Source organism: Pseudoliparis swirei, chromosome 24 (assembly GCF_029220125.1).
Source record: "Pseudoliparis swirei isolate HS2019 ecotype Mariana Trench chromosome 24, NWPU_hadal_v1, whole genome shotgun sequence".
NCBI classification, from domain to species: Eukaryota; Metazoa; Chordata; class Actinopteri; order Perciformes; family Liparidae; genus Pseudoliparis; species Pseudoliparis swirei.
In genome coordinates this window covers 30,422,316-30,442,751 of record NC_079411.1, presented here as the reverse complement: position 1 = coordinate 30,442,751, position 20,436 = coordinate 30,422,316, and the positions used below count along the sequence as shown (strand labels likewise).

The window sequence follows — 20,436 nt, the reverse complement described above, 5'->3', positions numbered from 1 at the left end:
ACAATAACCCAAATGAGGACTGATGACGTAATTGAGATGGAACAATCAACAATAATCACTGCATATATTGCTTATCGCTGGATTGATATCATGGTGACATTCTATTTACATTCAGATGGCCCATAGTATGACCCTCTTGCATTTTAACAAATCCCTGACCTTTCCTTTAGAACCACCAAAATGCCAACTGTGCAAACATGACAATGTCATTTCCCCCTAACTGTGTTGCAGTGTTATGCGGCAGGTTGGTTTAGAGTTCAGCCTTTGCCCACAGCAACACTCATTTGCCAACATGGCCATTATCCCATACAAGTTGCAACATGTTTTCAAACTTTTAACCGCATGTAGCAAGTCAATCCATTGAAGCCATTTCGCCCTCTTCTTGTCTTTATTCTTCTGCATAGCTCAAATCCAGCAGATCCAAGGTGTTGGCCAAAGTAGTTAGGCCATTAGCCATCCTTTATATGGGACAATGTACATTTTAATTGTTCAACTGCTCACTGTAGACAGTGAATGTCTTTAAAGTATTTTAGTTGTCTATGGAAGCAAGGTAGATTCAACAGTAATTGTGCAGTTTGATAATGCACTACAGCATCATCTCCAGGCTAAATTGGCTGAGTATAACTTCGGATCTCTGCCAATTTATGTCAAATCGATGAAAAGGCTGATTTAACCCCGCAAATACCATACATTTTTGGAGGCACATTCAAGACTACTTGAGCTCTGCGTCCAGGCTGAAAAGGTTGAATTAAAGGCAGCCAACAACGCTGTTTCTCGGATAAAGAAACTGCTGTCCTCAATTCCCCCGGCTAAATGCAGTCTTTGGCTGAATTACGCATGCCCAAGACAGCATGCACTGCAGCAGCACAAGGCCTACTTTCTTAGGGCTAAACTCCCCCTCTTTCACCGTTGTGTGGATGCCCAAGACTGCATGCACTATAGCAGCACTGGGCCTCACATGGGCAAAGGTTACTGTCTTTTGCCGGCTAAAGGACGCCCAAAGTAGCAAGCAACTATGGCAGAATCGGGCCTCCGTCGTTAGGGCAAACCCAGTTAATTTAACCGGCCTGGAAGTGTCCATGTGGGCATAAATCTCTATAATACAGGCCAAACTCACCCTCTATTTTTTACTTGCACAACTTGGAATGTGGAAATCAAATGTTTTTAATAGCATTGTCATTTTCAATATTTTGAACAGTAAAGGCCTATTCCAGTTCAATGTAACACAATTAATATCACAGATAGCAAACTGACTCCCTCGGATGCGTCATAGGCTCCGGATCAGTGGCTAGATGTACAGCCGTATGCACCCATATTCATTCAATTTGGATCCTTCCATAAAGCAGCTCATTTGGCCCGGATCAATTACTTTACATACCAACATATATTTAATATGCATCAATGGGGAAAAAAGAAATGCAATCGGAAATAATATCAAAAAGTTTATTAAAAGGACATCAAATAATTTCTTGTACATGTATGAATCATATTTATTTATAATTAGTTCGAGACAATATATACACACATACATAGAGTAAAAACTATAGCTCACATTAGAACACAAGAGCTACAACTAATACAACCATAAATACCGACCACCTAACCCAAATACCACAATTCTCCCAGAGAATAGGTCGCAGTGGCCTCAAGTGAATGGTGGAACTTCCAACTGAGAACTGGTGTATGTGTATATATATATATAAATATATATTATATTAAAATATAAATATATATTTTTAATTCTGTTCAGTGTGGGGGATGTCGACAGTAGCACGCCTCCTGGAGCTACCCCGGTTTGCTGCCAGGTTGAACCACCTAATGGCATGCTTTAGAATCTGTTCATCAGTGGATGCATGTGTGGCATGATTCTTTCTGACGGCATCTGTAATCACACAAGCAGATACAAAATCTCATGAATCCTCAGTGCAACATAGAGCAGAAATGCAGTCTAAAATCTAGTAGCTGTCTGGCACTTAAGGTGTGCTATGCTATATTTAGAGCCAATATATCATATAACTATTATGTAAAGATATAGTCGAGTAACATTTACCCAAGTAGAGAATAAAGTTGCAATTCAAACATTTTATTTAGCACCGTTAAAAAAAGATCTGGGAAAGATGGTTATTCGTAAGTTTGAACACTACTCAAGACCTCTGGGTGAATCCAAATTGTTTTCATTAAATATGAGTTACTTACGCAGGAGCAAAGTCTTAGATGTCATTTGACTGAATAATTTTTTTCCATTCATTCGGGGATGTTCCACGTTTGGCATCATGTCGTCCGATCGTTGCCAGGGAGGAAATCGAAAATGGATCGAAAAAGTACGATTAATATTTGATACTTTACAGAATGTTTGAAAAAACATTTCCATCAAACATGGTATTGTCTAGTGTTAATTACATACAATAGATTTTAATCAGCTTTGCGTGAGATTCTTAAAACAAAAAAACTCACCACTCATTAGAATGTTGACGGGATCTTTGAGCCGTTGCTCAAAAAGTTCCACTTCCTCCATTGTGGTACACGGAAACGGGTCTCTCACCTCTGTAATTGTCTCCAGCATGCCTAGGATTTGAACTGGAACAGCTATATAAAAAACCCATTAGAAAAACAGTTAAAAAATGTAACGATTAAGAGATTTTACATAAAATATGGAAATATCAAGTTTTATACAATTTCATTAATGCAATCATAATAATCATATTCACTTGGATTCAATGTGACAGTGTGTATTGCATGTCTTGTATCCAATTAACAATTGTTCACATTTAAAAAAATTAATGATTAAAAGGTTCAATTTGAATCCCATAGCCGTTTGAGGTGTTGCTCACCACAGCAGGCAATGGTGTCTGAACCACACCACGCTCGCCAGGTGGGCGTGTCCTCTGGCGGTTCGCTGTCCTGCTGGTGATGGAGTACATGGAATAGTTAAGAGGAGGCAATGATTGGAGGGACAACTGTCCCGCTAGTGGTTGGACCCCTGTTTTGTGGGGGGAATTTTCATTTTCACTGTCTCCATCCGAGTCTCCATAGAAATGGCTAGAAAGAGATAGAAAAAAACGAATTGGTCATACTATAAAAATGAATGACAGCGGCTTTAGCTCAGTGGGGTAAGAGGGCCGTCCTGCAACCGCAGGGTTGTGGGTTCGATCCCCGCTCTCCCCATTCGTTGCAAGTCGAAGTCTTGAGCAAGGCACTGAACCCCAGTTGCTTCCTCGGCTTCACCGCAGCCCACTGCTCCTTAATAACTAAGGATGGGTTAAATGCAGAGAACTAATTTCCCCTTGGGGATTAATAAAAGTGTATATTCTATTCTATATTCTATTCTTTCTTTTATTAAGGTAAAAGTGTTCTAAAGAATAAAATGTATACACATTTACTCACACCGGCACTGGCTTCCTCTTTTTAGGAATTGCCTCCTCTTCTGACTGGAGATCTGATGTGTCGCAAGACATATATTTCCACCAAGTAATTATCTAAAAATTAAGTCACATAAACACAATGAAAAAGTACAGAATTATAAACAGAACAATGTGATTAAAATGTTGTTTCCCCCAACATATATAACAAAGTGATTTTTTATATCCGTTTAAAACGGCCAATTAATACAATATTAATATAATACCGCATGATCCAATTACTCTGACGTCACGTGTCTGCCAGTCTGGTCCAGGTTGTTCGGCGCTTCTGACAGCCTTGTCCACCCTTTCGTCCCTCGGATAATTCGTTAAACGGTAGCAGTAGTGCCACAAAGCTGGAATAGCTTTGTGGCATTACTGCTACCGTTTTGTTAGTCAACAATTCTATGAAGTGGAACATCCTGAATTACAGAGGCAAGAAACAAACAGTGTCACTTGTCACAGAAATATAACCTTCTGTTCCAAGAACTTTGAAAAAAATAATATTTTGCAACTATTAAAGTTCTTCATAACCAGGAGTATGAAAATGTGTGTTTGAAAACACGAGGTATACCGTAAAAAAAAAGAGATTAAACGGCAATAATAGGCGTGTTATACACATTGAAGAGAAGAAACTTTACTTAACAGTCAAAGTTGTATTCAGTTTCCCATCAATCACAGTGATGTAGTCAAAACATCTTGACGGACCCTCCGTCTAATGGTGGAGCTGGAGACAGGCCCATTCTTTCTGTTCATTTTATCTAAAACAAACCAAAATACAAACAATGTTTGAAATGCATCTTTTCTTTCAGGAAATATACAATATCTATTTGTTCTCAATTGTATTAATTTGTAGTGCTTATATAGCATGTCAAGTCATTTTTATAAAAACACTGTTACGGATGCGTGGTGTGGAGGACCCAAACGCAGCAGGAGTTTCACGAAAAACTGAGTTTATTCTCAGTACAGGAACACGGACAACACCACACAGGAACGAAAAAAGACGATCTGACACCAGACAAACAGAAGGACACAGATTAAATACACAGGGGAACGAGACACAGGTGGAAACAATCAGGGCGTGTCTGGAAACAATCAGGAAAGAAACAGACAAGCACACGGAGGGAAGAGCAGGGAAACAGGAAACGAGACAGGGACTTCAACATAAAACAGGAAACACACAGATCCTAACAAACACTACGCTATTAAGATAGTATTTTAATGAATTAATACAAATCTGGTCATTATAAAGTTAAACAGGTTATACGGTTCCCTCTCAATTGTGTCTTTAAGTTGCTGTGAAAACATTTCCTTCCAAAGAATGTGTGCTTACCTGAATTGTAGAGATGGCGATCAACAGTGTTGTCACTTCTGTACAACTGTGAGGATGACATTGCAAATTCTAAGTTACGTGTTGAGAACTCAAAACATGCAGAATTAAATTAAAACAGGTCTGTGCTGGCGCTCGCTATTAGCTCGCGAGCTAGCGCTATTAGCTCGCGCTCGTTATTAGCTCGCGGGCTAGCGGTTAGCTCGCTCAGCTTCCATCGCGCACCCTTGGGTTGGAGCTTAAGTAACATAACCACTGACAATTCAGCGCTAGCTGCAGAAGATAGCTCCATGAGAACCACACCTGGTAGTTAGCTGGACCAGCCCTGGCAGAGGGGACACGTGCAGTAGCAACATCAGCTTATACACCATCACCAACTGTGTGTGATTATATACGATTTTTTCTTTTAAAACCGGGATGTTACGGTAATAACTTATTTACGTTGAAGTCTAACAATACCTCAAACTTCACAAAGCAATGTTAGCGGCAGCCAAAAGAAGAGGGAACTCTTAAGAAAACGAGCCATAATTCGACAGTAGCAACACAATTCAACACTTACCTAACTCGTACTTCTGGCGCAAAGAGCTGCAGTTTTGAAAATACCAGTTTGAAAAGTCGAAGGGCAACAACGTGGAGCATCCACCGCAGTCACAACGCTGTCTGATGGTGCGCGGATCCGTGGCATGACCAAACCGAGCGACAGGAGGCGGATAGGATCAACTGCTATCTGGGATGCTTCGACTCCGTGGTGGTCATTGCCATTGTGACGGTCTTATTTCTAGTTGACACTAAATCCTATATGGCAAGTTTCTGCTGCACTGCTCTCTTGAGGTTGAAACTTTCAAGCATGTTACATGCATTTAGCTGGCGCTTTTATCCAAAAGCGACTTACAGTTAGAAGTTAGATGTCTCGCCCGGGACACCGACACTGGACAAATACTCACGGTCGCCCTATAATGCTCCTATAAAGAACAAGTATCAAAACCTATTATTTCTTCTACTTTGTACTCTTCAAAAAATGCAATATGTTTAATGTAATGACAAAAGTTAGCTACATTTAGATTCAGATTTACAGAGTTTGAATGTAAAAGTACACATTAATATAAATATAATATGATCTACCTTAAAATTACAAAGAAAATCGTTAAATTGTTAGTATGGACATAAACCTTCATATAAGCAGCTCCACATTTAATTACAGGTAATAATTGTTGTTTTACATGAATTTGTATGTCATTTAAGAAAACGGTAAAAAGACTGTATTAATAATACAGTCATTTTTCTTTACAAAAATGGGAAAAACATGTTATTTTGTATTATGAGCATAAAACTTAAATTAACAGTTGGGTTGTTAATTTAAAGATAATGTCTGTAATTTCACAGAGTTTTGTATGTAATTCAAAAAAAAAGAAAAATACTGTAAATATTTAGAGTTATTTTCCGTAAAATTAGGATCTTTTTTTACAGTGTAAGGTTAAAGACCAAAAAGAAAAAGAGAAATAATTTACCCTGGTTAAATGGTCAAGTATGGAAGCGTATGAAATCGTATGAAATCTAGAGATGCTGCACTGATGAAGGCTGTTAAGACCAGGAGAGACACTGAAATCCTTCTATATGAAGGTCTTAGAAACAAAGTCACTCAGGAGCTGAGACAAGCTAAATCTAACTTTTATCTTGGTATACTGCATGAAGCGAAAGGGAACAGTAAACTAATTTGGAAGAATATAGATAATCTTACAAGGAGGGACTCAAAATTCTCAGGTGATCTTAAAGTCAAAATACATGGAGAGATAATTGAAGACCATCGCACGGTTGCCAATGTTTTTAATAACTTTTTTCTTGACTCTGTAAACGAGCTGACGAAAGGCTTCATGAAGCAGGACCTGGTCATCCGTCCAACTGACTACACAAAGCAGGCTTTCACATTGTTTGAAACAAGTGAGGTCCAGGTACGCAAAATAATTAGCTCCATGAAAACTCTAAAAGTAGAGATATGTTCCTATTCGATACTGCGTTCATCAAAGCACACAAAGATCTTCTAGCTGCCCTATTGCACATTTGATCAATCTGTCTCTTAAACACTGTACTTTCCTGATGCTTGAAATGTGCTATTGTGACGCCTATCCATAAGTCTGGAGACCGCTTTGATGCCTGTAACTATAGACCGATAAGTATACTGCCAATACTTTCTAAGGTTGTTGAAAAGTGGTCGCTGACCAGCTGACCACTTTATGAACTCAGGTGAGTTTGGGCTGCATCGGATGCAGTTCGGTTTCAGAGCGAATCATTCTACTGAAACTGCAACTTTGCTTTTTGTAGAACATATCAAATCCAGGCTTGATAAGGAAGCTATAGCTGGTGCTGTGTTTCTAGATCTGAGCAAAGCTGACACAGTGAACCATGCTGTTATGCTGTCAAAATTGTCTCATTTTAATTTTTCAAACACAGCACTGGCATGGATGTCTTCATACTTATCTAATAGGAGGCAATGTGTTAAAGTGGGTGTTACTCTGTCTAGTGTCATGAACTGTACAATGGGTGTCCCACAAGGGTCCGTGTTGGGGCCGCTATTATTTAGCATGTATATAACGATCTCCCACAGCACTGTCCTCAAGACATCCATCTTCAGATGTATGCTGATGACACTGTTGTGTGGACTTATGCAGCAACAGTTGCGCTAGCAGCTGTTAAGTTAACAGCTGCATTGGAGATTATCACAAAATGGCTAGAAGAGTCAGGCCTAAGTCTCAATGTATCTAAGACAAAAGCTATGTTCTTCCACAAGAAACACAGGAAGATGGCTCCAACAGCGGACATCTTGATCAAAGGTGTCAAGGTTGACGTAGTCTCCGACTTTAAATATCTTGGTGTGGTATTAGACCCCAATTTAAACTTTAAGAGCCATGTAAAAAAAATGGTTAAAACATTAAAATACAACATAGTTAATTTTAGACACATCAGAAACTGTCTCTCCTTAGAAGCAGCTAAGATATTTATGCACGCTATGATTCTCTCCCACATGACATACTGTATCACATGCTGGGGACAAGCTAGTGAATCAGATGTAAGACCTCTTGCTTCCTTGTATAAACAAACCCTGAAAACTTTAGACAAAAAGCCTATGCGTTTCCACCACTGTAAGATACTCGAGAAACACAGGCTACTGAGCTTCGAACACCTTAGACAACTAGCAGACTCATGTATGGTCTATAAAATCATTAATGGGTTGGCACCTCCACCACTGTGTGACTTTGTACATATTCGTCCTACAAATTCCATCAGAGCTACAAGAACAGTGTCAGTACTTGATTGCGTTAAACCGTTCCGCTACACTGTGTTTGGACAGTCATCTTTTTCTGTAAAAGCAATAACTCAGTGGAACAGTCTGCCAGAAAAGATGAGGAGGTGCAGTTTGTGGTGGAAATAAATGTTCCTTTACCTTGTGAGAGATCAAAAGTAGTTTAAGCATGGTTGACCCATAACACTTTATTATAGTAACAAGTTTACAAGTCATCAACCAAACGCTAAATAACAAACAAGTCATGAAAACATTCAGCTGAATGGAGCAGGATCCCTGAGCCTTCTCTCAAGGCCGTCAGAAATAACTGCTGCCTTCTCTATGCAATACTGCAACCTTTATAGATCTCAGAGAGAATCCACATTCCAAAGTCCATCTGGTTCCAGTCAAGCTCGGTTTGGTCATTACCTCAAGACCCCTGGGTTGTGACCTTTTCCCATGAGAGCCTGGGTTGTGACCTTTTCACATGACCCCACACAGGATTAGATTATCCTCCATAGACATTTGGAAGAGACAACTGTTAACACATTCCAGGAGAGAGAGAACTTCTAAAACACATGTTTCCCCAACATCTCACTCTTTTTGTCATTTTTGACAAATTTTAACAACTGAAAAATGATAGTCAAAAGTTAGTATACAGCCATTTGTAGGACATACATCAGTGAGGTAGATTCCCAAAGATTTCAAGACATTACATCATTAACCTCTGAGTGCAAAGTATGGTTTTTGTCTACTAATACCCACTATGTACTGATCTTGTTTAGTTACACACTATTCTCAAATTAGTTATCCTAACACGTAGAAATTAACACGACAGCTGACATTAGTCAAAGAATAGATCAGAATGGATGGTTTGGGTTTGGTGAATCTTCACCTCTAGGTCTGGTCTTAGTTAAAGATTTAGTACAATTATGCTTTTAGTCCAAGATGAATGCTTGACTTTGAATTTATTTACTCAAGGTATGCTCTGTATACCTATTTTCTAATCGAATAGAAACTGTGTTGGGCTTAAAAGTACATGTTTCCAATAGGTGCTGGTTTTGGCTGTGCTTTACTGACCTGCTGGTAGGCCACTTAACACCACTCACATACTATTTGACGAAGTTGTTCGTCCATATTAACATATCAATCAATCTATTGAGGAGAGGGAACACATCGTCCTGTTGGGCAATTCCTGCCACTTCTTCGTGAGATGAAACGGGCTCGTATCTTTGCCGTTTATGTTTCGTCATTGTAATTCCAAGATCAGGAACAGTATCCTTGCTGCCGTGGTCAGAGAGAGCAGTGAGTGGATGCTTTTGCTCTGGCTGCACTTGTGCTTCTCAAAGGAGTGTCGTGATGCTGGAGATCTTTCTTCCATCACTGTTCCTTCTCCTTCTGGATCTGGGATGTGTTTGCAGTGGCTGGCGTAGACCTACGTTGTTCTCCTTCCACTCTCACCACCGTCTCCGTTGTCGGGGTACTTGGAAGGGACCCGTGTAGTGTCTCTGCTTCCCGTGCTTCCTCCTGTGATCCTTGATGAGCACCCAGTCTCCTGGTTTCAGGTGATGCTGGACCGCAGTGGCTGGTGAGGGAAGTATAGATTTCACCTGTGTGTGAAGTGCTGAGAGCGAGGATGATAGGTTGGCACAATATCTTAGCATGCTGTATTCGCATGCGCATGTGAAAAAGCACTCGCGGAAGTGCCTTCACCGAAGATAGGCCTGTCTCTTCACAACATTTCGCTAGTTTAGATTTAATAGTACCATTTTCTCGTTCAACTCAATCAGCTGATTGAGGATGATAAGAACAATGATGCCTGATGTTAAAACCTAAAAACGTTGAGATTTAAAATACATTACTAACTGTTCAAAAAGTGTATCTGCAGGGCGGTGACCCTGCTGTTGTTATTTATTGCAAATGTTGAAAATTCTCTGGTGTATGAACTTGCATTTAGAGCATTACCCATTCCCCCTTTGCCCACGTGGTCTCCTCCATGAGAAAATCTAGAAGTATGGAAGAGAGCGCGTGGCAAACAAGGCTTGCCGTCTAGGCCTGTCAACCCCTCGACTCAAAGAGTGGCACCAGAGCATTCCATAGGGAGCGCTCCTGGGCATTGGTAAAAGAATGAATTGTGGAAAAATCTGCCTAAGGACTGGAATCAGTCTATGTGGGGAAAAGGGGTGCCTGATAAGGCTGCCGCCTTTGCCACCAGATCTGCCACTATGTTTACTATTGACACAGGTCAAAAGAAGAGATGTGAGCTTCACATTTAACGACTGAAAACAGCTGAACCCACCGTGTGGTGTGCATAGGTTTGCCACTGTTAGAAATCCTCTGTGTCTTCCACAGAGGCCCAAGGTCATGTACGTTCCAGATACCTGAACTGAACCTGTGTAATTGTTAGTTTGACCTTTTTAGCTACCTTACATTCCTCTGTGAGTGCAATCAGCTCTGCTGCTTGTACTGATCGGTGTGCAGTAAGCCTGACACCAACAAGTGTGTGATGTGATGTAACATACAACCTGACCGCTGCCCCGTTATGGGTGAGCTGGATAGCTACAGATAGCTTGAATCTGCATTGGAAGGAGGTGTGTCCAACAGATCAGGTCTCGGGATGCATGTCTGTTGCAATACCTGGACACTATCATGAGGCTCTCCATCATCTGCAGTCGGAAGAAGTGTAGTTGAGTTAAGTTCATCGCAGCGTTTCACCGTAATGTCACGCTATTCCAACATGATATCTGAACCATCTCTGAGCAGAGAGGTGAGAAGTCTTCTGGCATGGAAGATGTGGGAAACTGCATGCGGGACTATAAGTGTGACATCAGAATAGCCCACAATGTCCCGTGATGTTAATCCATGGCTTCTCCAGCTGCTGCAACAGAGAGGAAGACCTGTGACAACAAAGTAATGTCGAGGAGAAGTCGGACACAGGCCTAAGTTTTCCTCCATGAGGCTGACACAACTGGAGTTCATGTAACAGTCATTTCGGTCTATGTATAAAATACATATCAAGTTGGGTCTCGGCAGGCCCCGGTCGGCCTGTAGTAAGGAAGTCTTTAAGTTCTCTTCTGTCTTTTGCTTTTATAGTCTAAGTCAGTAAGTCATGTTCGCTGAGGCCTTTACCATGGACGAGAGGTGTGCCTCTCTTTCTAAGTCATTTGGGATCCACTGTCTGTAGTATGACGTCGTTCCTAAAAAACATAATTTGTTTCTTCTTAATTAGTTTTGGTAGTGATTGAACTACCACAATACATTTTGGGAGAGAGGAATTTGCCCTCTCCTGTGATCACATGTCCCAGATAGATTACTCGTTTTAGTGCACATTGATGTTTCCTTTTTCTTTTTGTAGACTAGCTTTATGTCCATTATCTGCCAAATGTTTAGATTGTGTTAATTTTACAAGCCTCCTTTGATGGCTGTAATTCATCATATAATACAATACATACATATAATATTATATAAACTAATACATCGTCTATAGAATTCCAAAGTTTTCACTAAGCACTCTATGGGACATGCCTGGTCTTTCATGATAACCCTTTAGACATTTTGGTCCCCATGTGTTACTTTTGTTCTTCTTTTCTTTCTTATTTTTTTTTTGTGTTCTCCCTTTTTCCCTTCTTCCTTTGTTTTTTATTCGTGTACACTTACTGTGATGGTCAATGTAGTTTAAAACATTACCAATAGCGCTAATCCCTGTTTCTCAGCACCCGGTCGTTGTTTCTTTTGAAAGGCCGAGACGCATTGCAAAACACGGACCCGGATCCTCGCCCTTCCCAGTGCGATAGTCTGTCAGTGATATATGCAGGGCAGCTCCAAGGCACATTTCCTGAGATGGAGGGAGACACACGGACAGACCCAACAGCAGTCCTCTCTCACCAATACTTCCTTTGCTTACATGACAACGTAATAATGGCATGTAATCTTCTGCTGCAGTACTGTATGCAATGTGAAAAGATCATGAGCAACTGAAGCTCCATGGTCTAATATTAGTTTTTCACTCTTTTCGCTACAGAGTGGTTTTGAGCTATTTCTTATAGCCTAAAATAATGGGAATTTCAATTTTACAAATGAGATTTTAGCTTCTGAGTCAAAACATCTTTAAAGGATAGTTAGAAAATCAATGTTAAAGTTTGCTTCTTTTGTTTCCCTTTTGTGTAGTGTGCCTTACTTGTTTGTCCTGGAGAGGGTTGTCCGTCTCTGGGATCCGCCCCTCCCCCGCCTCCCTCCGCTCAGCCGTGTAGAAAGTGGGTCTTCCTTTTTGGGCTCCGGACACTCTGTTCGCCAGTGTCCATGCCCTCCGCAGTTGTAGCACTCACTTGAATCATATCTTTGTAGGGTCAGATCCATTCTGCCTCTGGCTCGACCTCTTGTCCTCCCAAGTTGCCATGGGGGAATATTCCGTATTTGCCTTGCAAGTGTGTTGATCGTTGCAAGCATCTCTTTTCTGTGCAACTCCGCCTTTAGCATGTTCAGCGTGCTTTAGGACATCTGTTAGTGGAACATATGATTTTCTCACCATCTGCCGGAGTTTGGTCTCGTCCCGCTCACGAAACGCTCTTTCAGATGGTCTTTGCATTGTTCCAGAGTCTGTGTCCCTCTTGGACTGTGTCCGATGAAGCTGCATTTGACTGAGAAGGCTGCTGCAAGCAGGCTGGCGGAGCAAAAGGGGGGGGCGGAATCCAGGTCTGGAGCCACCGATTCTCTCAGTATCTCAGAAAGACAAGAATACACAGTAGTTGGGTGAATGCAATGACACTTGTTAACATTCTTTGTAGGCTTTTTGGAATTTAGCGAATTAAATGCTTTCAATCTCTGTCTCTCCCTTTTTTTTTTTTTTTTTTTTTCAAATTCCCACATTCCAAAGGCTTCCCAGTCTGCCTTAAATATCACATTCTTCTGCTTTTTCTTTGATAAGACTGCATGCTGAGCCGTCGCGCTCATCTCCTCCCTCAGTTGCACCTCCAACTGTTTTAATTGATTCTCGCTCAAACTTCCGTTTGAAGGAAAACCAACTTCTATCCATTTTTGCATTTGATCTAAACTGCCCGGATAATGTTCCGACATAAATTCACACAGGGTCGGAAGGATCGGGACGACATGGTTCCAACTAGTCTCCCCTCTTCTCTGAGCACTACCCATATAGTCATGTGTATTACGTCGACGTGTGCGTCAATAAATTTTCAGGATTCACCAGACGCATGCACTCTAAACAATACACATGAATGACCAAGGCAAGTCATGAGTGACCGCTGCTATCTCTAAAAACTGCTAACTGTTTTCCCTGAGAAGTGTGCGCCAAACCTGGTGCATACAAACCACTAGAGAACCCAACAGTTTTCAAAACACGTCTGTTAACAACACCTGATTGTGAGATTTTTCTATTTTCCCTGTTTCATGACTTTTTGTTTTAAAATAAATTGGATCTCTCACCGCGTGTTGTCCATAGTTTTTCAACTAGATTGGATCGGCCGTCCGGTCTCCGTCTGAACGGCAGCTTCTCACCCTCGGGGGAGGATTCATCTATATTATGGCCATCTGCCGTTCAGCCGGAGTCCCCGTCAAGCGCGTCCATCGCATCCTCGTCGCCAATTTGTGGTGGAAATAAGTGTTCCTTTACCTTGTGAGAGATCAAAAGTAGTTTAAGCATGGTTGACCCATAACACTTTATTATAGTAACAAGTTTACAAGTCATCAACCAAACGCTAAATAACAAACAAGTCATGAAAACATTCAGCTGAATGGAGCAGGATCCCTGAGCCTTCTCTCAAGGCCGTCAGAAATAACTGCTGCCTTCTCTGTGCAATACTGCAACCTTTATAGATCTCAGAGAGAATCCACATTCCAAAGTCCATCTGGTTCCAGTCAAGCTCGGTTTGGTCATTACCTCAAGACCCCTGGGTTGTGACCTTTTCCCATGAGAGCCTGGGTTGTGACCTTTTCACATGACCCCACACAGGATTAGATTATCCTCCATAGACATTTGGAAGAGACAACTGTTAACACATTCCAGGAGAGAGAGAACTTCTAAAACACATTTTTCCCCAACACAGTTCAATTGTCACTTTCAAAGCTCACCTGAAAGGACAGTTGCTAGCGAGTCAATCATGTTCCCATTTTCAGTAGGGTACCCTTAATGGGGGGGCGGCATGACGATAATCAACCTCTGGGGCCTCTGGCCCCTGTGTAAATAGGCTCATTGACCGTAGGGGTTTTTTATTTCTATTATTTTTAATGTTATCGTACGTATTTCATTGTATTGTTCTACATTGTATGTTTTATTTTGTATTGTTTTATATTGTATGTACAAGGGACTGGAGGTGTAAAATAGCAAAAGCTATAACCTAGTGCAATGCATCTTTTCTCTTCGGAGACTAATGTTTTTTTGTACGTTGTCCCTGAAATAAACTTCTAAAATAAATAAATAAAAATAAGTCTCTTAGGTCAACTCCTTATTATCAGGCTGCTCTATAAGTCTCTTAGGTCAACTCCTTATTATCAGGCTGCTCTATAAGTCTCTTAGGTCAACTCCTTATTATCAGGCTGCTCTAATAAATCTCTTAGGTCCCTCCAGTTGATCCAGAATGCTGCAGCTCATGTTCTCACTAAAACTAAGAACAGAGATCACATCACTCCTGCACTAGCTGCTCTGCACTGGCTCCCAGTAAAATCAAGAATCACTTTTAAAATTCTTCTCTTAACGTACAAAGCCTTGATTGGTGATGCTCCATCATATCTTAAGGAGCTTGTAGTACCATATTGCCCCACTAGAGAGCTGCGCTCACTAAATGCGGGACTACTTGTAGTTCCTAGAGTCTTAAAAAGTAGAATGGGAGCCAGAGCCTTTAGTTATCAAGCTCCTCTTTTATGGAACCAGCTTCCACCTTCAGTCCGGGAGGCAGACACAGTCACCTCGTTTAAGAGTCGACTGAAGACCTTCCTCTTTGACAGAGCTTATAGTTAGGGCTGAATCAGGTTCACCTGGTCCAGCCCCTTGATATGCTGCTATAGGCTTATAGCTGCTGGGGGACGTTTAGGATGCACTGAGCACCTATCTCCTCTTTTTTCCTCTCCTTAAGGATGAATTTTCATCTCTCAATCACACGTTACTAACTCTGCTTTCTCCCCGGAGTCCTTTTGACTTCACGTCTCATGGGGTCATCGGACCCTATGAGACGGCATAGATCCTATCTGCTGATGGATCATCGAGGTCTGGGTCGTGGAATTCCTGCTCCTGACTACGCCACTGTCCTGTTGAGACTCCGCCCACTGTTGAGACTCCGCCCACTCCTCCTCCCCACCGCCATCTGCCTGATGGATCGTGGAGGTCTCCATCGTGGAATATGCCTACTATGAACTATTCATCCACTCTGTCATATTCATTGAATGTATTTAAACTCTAAATCTGTCCTTCTGGTCACATGACATCTATTGTTCTGTCCATCCTGGAGAGGGATCCTCCTCTGTTGCTCTCCTGCAGGTTTCTTCCCTTTTTTTCCCCCTGAAGGGTTATTTGGGAGTTTTTCCTGGTCCGATGTGAGGTTTTGGGGCAGGGATGTCTATGTGTACAGATTGTAAAGCACTCCCAGACAAATTTGTAATTTGTGAAATTGGGCTATACAAATAAACTGAATTGAATATAAATATACATATATGTGTTTATCCAAGCGAGCGTAGAACACTTTAAACTAGACGAGCTCATCGTAGATGCACAGTATGATTTATGCTGGTTCGTCAGGTGGATCACAGGAAGATGCTTTCAGAATCATAAATCCACATCAAGAGCCATTAGATTGTTTTGTCACAACATGCACTAATAAAAACAGACGCCTCTGAGATAAAATTAGATTGAGCTAATTAAAAAAAATTTCCATGCATTAATAACATCCCACCAACAGGACACCATGTGCAGGAATATGAATCATGAGAGAGGAGCTCACGTTTGAGAACCTCACACTGAAAACCTGGAGGATCACCAGAGTCCAAAGTCTGCAGGTGTTGGGGTTTGGGACCAAAGCGTTTAAAAATCAAGGCTTTAAAAAATATATTTGTATATATATATGCAGTGTTGGGCAAGTTACTGAAAATTAGTAATTAGTTACAGTTACTAGTTACTTCTTTTAAAAGTAATTTAATTACTTTACTAGTTACTGTATATCAAAAGTAATTAGTTACTAGGGAAAGTAACTTTTAAGTTACTTTTATGTCTGCTTTTTTAATGTAATGAACAGTACTGAACAGTCAAACACAATAAACGTATTTTGTAGACCTACACAGGAAAAAGGGGAGAGTAATTTTTCCAGAGTTAACATTATTTTCCTCTGAAAGAGTCATTTTTATTCATTTCGGATTATAATTATTTCCGATGACCACAAGAATGGGAGTAAAAAAACAGAGTAAACCTTATTGGAGTAATATTAAGAACACGCCCACTAATGTTTGTTAAGTTTCGTTTCTGCCGCCATTTTCTAGTCCCGCAGTGCAAGGTGAGGTGAGTGGCAGTGAGACGGCGGTGAGCCAGGTAAGTCTGCAAAGTACTACATATCGATTTTAATAGGATAAAATGTCATCAGCATTTTTTGTTGGCTTATTTGAAAAGTAAAGCTGGTGAGTTACATGATAGCTGGCGAATTTGTGTGTTAGGGTCATTTTCTCACGTTGTTCGGTTAGTAAGCACATGTGTTTTACTCTAAATGTAATGGTGTACATTGACGTGACATCTTGTGTGTGTTTCAACTGCTATTGGGCTAGCAAGCACGAGGTTAGCAAGCTATTGTGTGTGTTTCAACTGCTATTGGGCTAGCAAGCATGTGGTTGGCAAGCCTGTGTGGTTTTTGTTTAACCTGCTGTCCGGTTAGTAAGCATTTGGTGTTTTAATTCACCTGCTTCCCGGTTAGTAATGTCTGTTTTGTTAGACCTGCTATTTGGTTAACAAACACATGTGTTTTACTCTGAATTGAGTCCTGTACATTGACCGTTTTCGCTCTGCTGTTCGATGAGCAAGCTTGTGTGTTTTACTTCTATTTTGATCTGCAGTTTGGTTAGCAGGTATACACTTCTACTGACATTCCTTCATGGCCAGTGTGTTGGACTAGCATCATACAAACCTTATAGACATGTCATTTACGTAACTTGTTGCTGCTATAGAGTTGGCCATTATTTTGTTCACCCGATTTACTTAATCAGAGCAGCATAGACAACATGTGTACAATACAAATGGAATAAGTCAAGGTGCACAATGGATTATAAATGTTAATGAATGACTTTGTAAATAGATGTGCAAAATCTAATAAAATAACCTTTTCATGTCATGTAGGATGAATGCTGTTGGAGTGAAGTACAGAGATCCACAAAAATACCTCTATTTTGAGGGCCAAGTTACCTATGCATCGTTTTTGGAAAGTGGTGAGTGGAAAACCTAATGAATTTCAGTCTAACACACTAAACAAACTGAAGTGGTCGGTTTGGGGGGAATGGTGCAGATTTTAATGAACTATTACTAAGGAGAAGATATACCTTAACTGTTGAGGTTTATATTGCTTATTTTATTAAATTTCCCTTGTTCTGGAGTTCATATTACATTTTTATTTTTTTAATGTTCACAGCTTCCAAGAAGTTCAGCATCCCAACCTTGGACTTAAGAGTCTTTGATGACACAGACTGAGGTTGATGAAGAAGTCTTTGATTTCCTCGTGAAAAAACAAAACCTAGGTGTGCTCGAGAAGGTCTAAATTCAGATGGTAAGTTTCTTCGTGTCATTAATTTTTCTTTTTTAATGAGCAGGGTAGAGTGGATAGTGAAAGGGAGAGAGATTGGGGGAATGATGATCAGTAGTCAGGAATTGATCATGATCACTGCATTGGGCATTGCCAACATGGACCATGTGCCACGTAGCCACTGAGCACACCAGTGTCATTCATTCTTTGAGTCTTGGCGAGCCTAACATGTTCTATTTAAGACAAGCAGATAAATCTGCTGGATTGTTAGTTTATTATAGTTCCAATAATCTTTGTTTGTGTGATATTTTTTTGGTAGTTACTTTAATACTTTTGGCAATTGTATGGTGTTAGTGTTAATCACACCAGCTGAATGTTTACATGCAGGTTGCCTGAGTTCCCCTGCAAGCAGCTCCTTTACCAGCTCCAGTGGGGATATTGATGGGGACTCTGATGACACTGTAATATTGCAGTGCAGTCCTGCCACAAGACGGAGAGCTGAAAACCTCTCTTGCCAAAGTAAGCAATGCTGATTGCACTACACGCCTTCAAAAAGTTTACATTTTAAACAATTAATCGATTTGTTGTTTGGTCAATAAAATGTCAGTTTCCCAAGCCGCAAGATGACGTCCTCAAATGTCTTGTCCACAAACTAAAGGGATATTGAGTCCATTGTCATAAAGGAACAAAGAAACCAGAAATATTAACATTTAAGAAGCTGAAATCTTCTTAAAAGCTTATTTTCTTTCAAAAAAACCTACTCAAACCAATTATTCGATTATCAAAATAGTTGATTATTTTTTGTTTGATTAATTGTTGCAGCTCTACATAGAAGTCTTGTGTGCTTGTAGATGAGGAGATTTATGTGTTTACATTGATCTGATTTTATAGTAGTGTAATTTTTTTAAAATGTCACCTAGATGATTGAAGATGTTCTAAAGAACAAACCTGGCGGAGAGAGGATCATCAATGAGTATGCTCGGACAAAAAGTCTTAACAGACGGCAGGCGGAGCGACATGGTCAATATATTGGTTGCACAAATAACAAGTGAACATGGGTATGCTGAAATATTATTTAATTCACAACTAATGTTTTGTATGCACCAAGTTTGCTGACTGGTCATTTACACTCCAATATTTTCAACAGTGCTCATAGTTTGTGTGTATGTGTAGGACAAGTCCTTCAAGGCGTGTCAAAGAGGACCACGCAAAGGGGATCATCAACTTGTTCCCATACCTGGCTGATCCAAGGAGCAAGTTTGGTTATGTAAGTACAGAAAACAATTAGTCCTACCTATTTAGTCTTCACTTCTAAACTCAACAGTTTTCGAGCATGATGTACAGCTAGATTTAAAAAATATGTATATATTAACTGCTTGGCTATGGTTTGAGAAAAACTAAAGATGTTAACATTCATGCATGTCCACCATCTCTGCCGTTTTTCCTTAACTGATAATTTAAAACCCTCTTGAGTTTAGCAGTCCAGTCTTGAGCAAGTTCAGCTCAGCTGCTGCATTTTTTAGATTTAAGTGTTAAAATATTTTATCCTGCTAATTCAAACTTGTTGAAAATAACAATTCATTTCACTCTGAATAATACCTTTTTAGGAAACATTTTACAATGCAGAAGATGGGAGTGGGTATCTGGCTTGGAGATTGAAGTTTGTCCAAAAGGAAGCTTCTGATGGACAAAAGAAGGCCATGAGACTCAAGAACACAAATGGGTATTTGTTGTTACCTGTAACCAAACTGCATACATGAGAATCATGGCAGAGTTCCCAAGTGTTGTTTATTAAATCCTAGGACACTGTCATATCCAGGCACGTGCACAGACATTTTGGGGGGCAGGTGCTCAAACCAAAAAAAAGGGCACCCAATGCCAAAAAAATTCTGACAGAATTGAAGCATTAGCAGCAATACACTGATGATGCAATACATCCTCGACCTGTGTTTCCTCTGGGCAGCATCAGACCACTAGCTTACATTTTCTTTATGAATAAAGATGAATTATTATATAGAAACAACAGTACAAGCGTTCTGATTGGCTAATGGGTCGTCATGCCAGCCACGTATTGCCCTCCTCGCTGGTCTGATACGGATCCGTATTGCCCTCTTAGGTCATTTTCAAAATGAGCGATATTGATTGACATCAACGGCCAAGAGCAGTGGTCCTCAAACTAAGGCCCGCCTCCACATTTGGCCCGGCCAGGGGCGGCCCTAGCACGTTTGGCGCTCTAGGCGCGCTTCATTCGTGGCGCTAGCGGGGGTGGGGGGGGGGGGGGGGTGGGTGCTAGTGAGAGTGTGTGCTCACCTGTGTGCGCCACGGAGCGGAGCAGCGCGTGAGCTCTGATCGCTCTTTTAATGAAGTATCGGTGGCCGCATTTTTTTGCGCCCCCCTCTGAATGGCGCTCTCTCTCTCTGTTTTCTCTCTCTCTCTCTCTTTCTCTCTCTCTCTCTCTCTCTCTCTCTCTCTCTCTCTCTCTCTCTCTCTCTCTCTCTCTCCCTCTCTCTCCCTCTCTCTTTTCTCTCTTCTCTCTCTCTCCTCTCTCTCCTCTCTCTCTTCTCTCTCTCCTCTCTCTCTTCTCTCTCTCCCTCTCTCTATTCTCTAAATATAACTAACGTCAGTAAACAGCTGGACGAGGCTTTGAAATCACGGATTTCGTGAGTTTTTGTTTGTTTATTTTTTTAGGAAACGTCGGACCAGTCGTGA

The 20,436-nt window shown here is 40.8% G+C and overlaps 5 long non-coding RNA genes across 7 annotated transcripts; 1 reads left to right on the top strand and 4 right to left on the bottom strand.

Moving 5' to 3' along the window:
- Window positions 1-1,441: 1,441 nt before the first annotated feature.
- On the bottom strand, window positions 1,442-2,865 carry LOC130190688 (uncharacterized). The gene is made up of 3 exons (XR_008831014.1): window positions 2,832-2,865; window positions 2,197-2,586; window positions 1,442-1,882 (listed from the first exon to the last, which is right to left on the bottom strand). It is a non-coding gene; the product is annotated as an uncharacterized LOC130190688 (long non-coding RNA).
- A 42-nt stretch (window positions 2,866-2,907) lies between these two features.
- LOC130190692 (uncharacterized) lies at window positions 2,908-3,720 on the bottom strand. Its single transcript, XR_008831021.1, has 3 exons — window positions 3,626-3,720; window positions 3,385-3,476; window positions 2,908-3,039 (listed from the first exon to the last, which is right to left on the bottom strand). It is a non-coding gene; the product is annotated as an uncharacterized LOC130190692 (long non-coding RNA).
- A 53-nt stretch (window positions 3,721-3,773) lies between these two features.
- Window positions 3,774-5,374, bottom strand: LOC130190691 (uncharacterized). The gene is made up of 4 exons (XR_008831020.1): window positions 5,288-5,374; window positions 4,732-4,777; window positions 4,045-4,159; window positions 3,774-3,820 (listed from the first exon to the last, which is right to left on the bottom strand). It is a non-coding gene; the product is annotated as an uncharacterized LOC130190691 (long non-coding RNA).
- A 2,820-nt stretch (window positions 5,375-8,194) lies between these two features.
- Window positions 8,195-13,162, bottom strand: LOC130190693 (uncharacterized). The gene is made up of 2 exons (XR_008831022.1): window positions 10,721-13,162; window positions 8,195-10,642 (listed from the first exon to the last, which is right to left on the bottom strand). It is a non-coding gene; the product is annotated as an uncharacterized LOC130190693 (long non-coding RNA).
- A 5-nt stretch (window positions 13,163-13,167) lies between these two features.
- Window positions 13,168-19,523, top strand: LOC130190690 (uncharacterized). Of its 3 annotated transcripts, none has more exons than XR_008831019.1 (6): window positions 13,168-17,416; window positions 17,617-17,751; window positions 18,115-18,246; window positions 18,648-18,785; window positions 18,901-18,994; window positions 19,354-19,523. It is a non-coding gene; the product is annotated as an uncharacterized LOC130190690 (long non-coding RNA). The 3 variants fall into 3 exon arrangements; XR_008831017.1 differs by having other exon boundaries at window positions 19,335-19,523; XR_008831018.1 differs by having other exon boundaries at window positions 18,875-18,994; window positions 19,335-19,523.
- The last annotated feature ends 913 nt before the right edge of the window (window positions 19,524-20,436 follow it).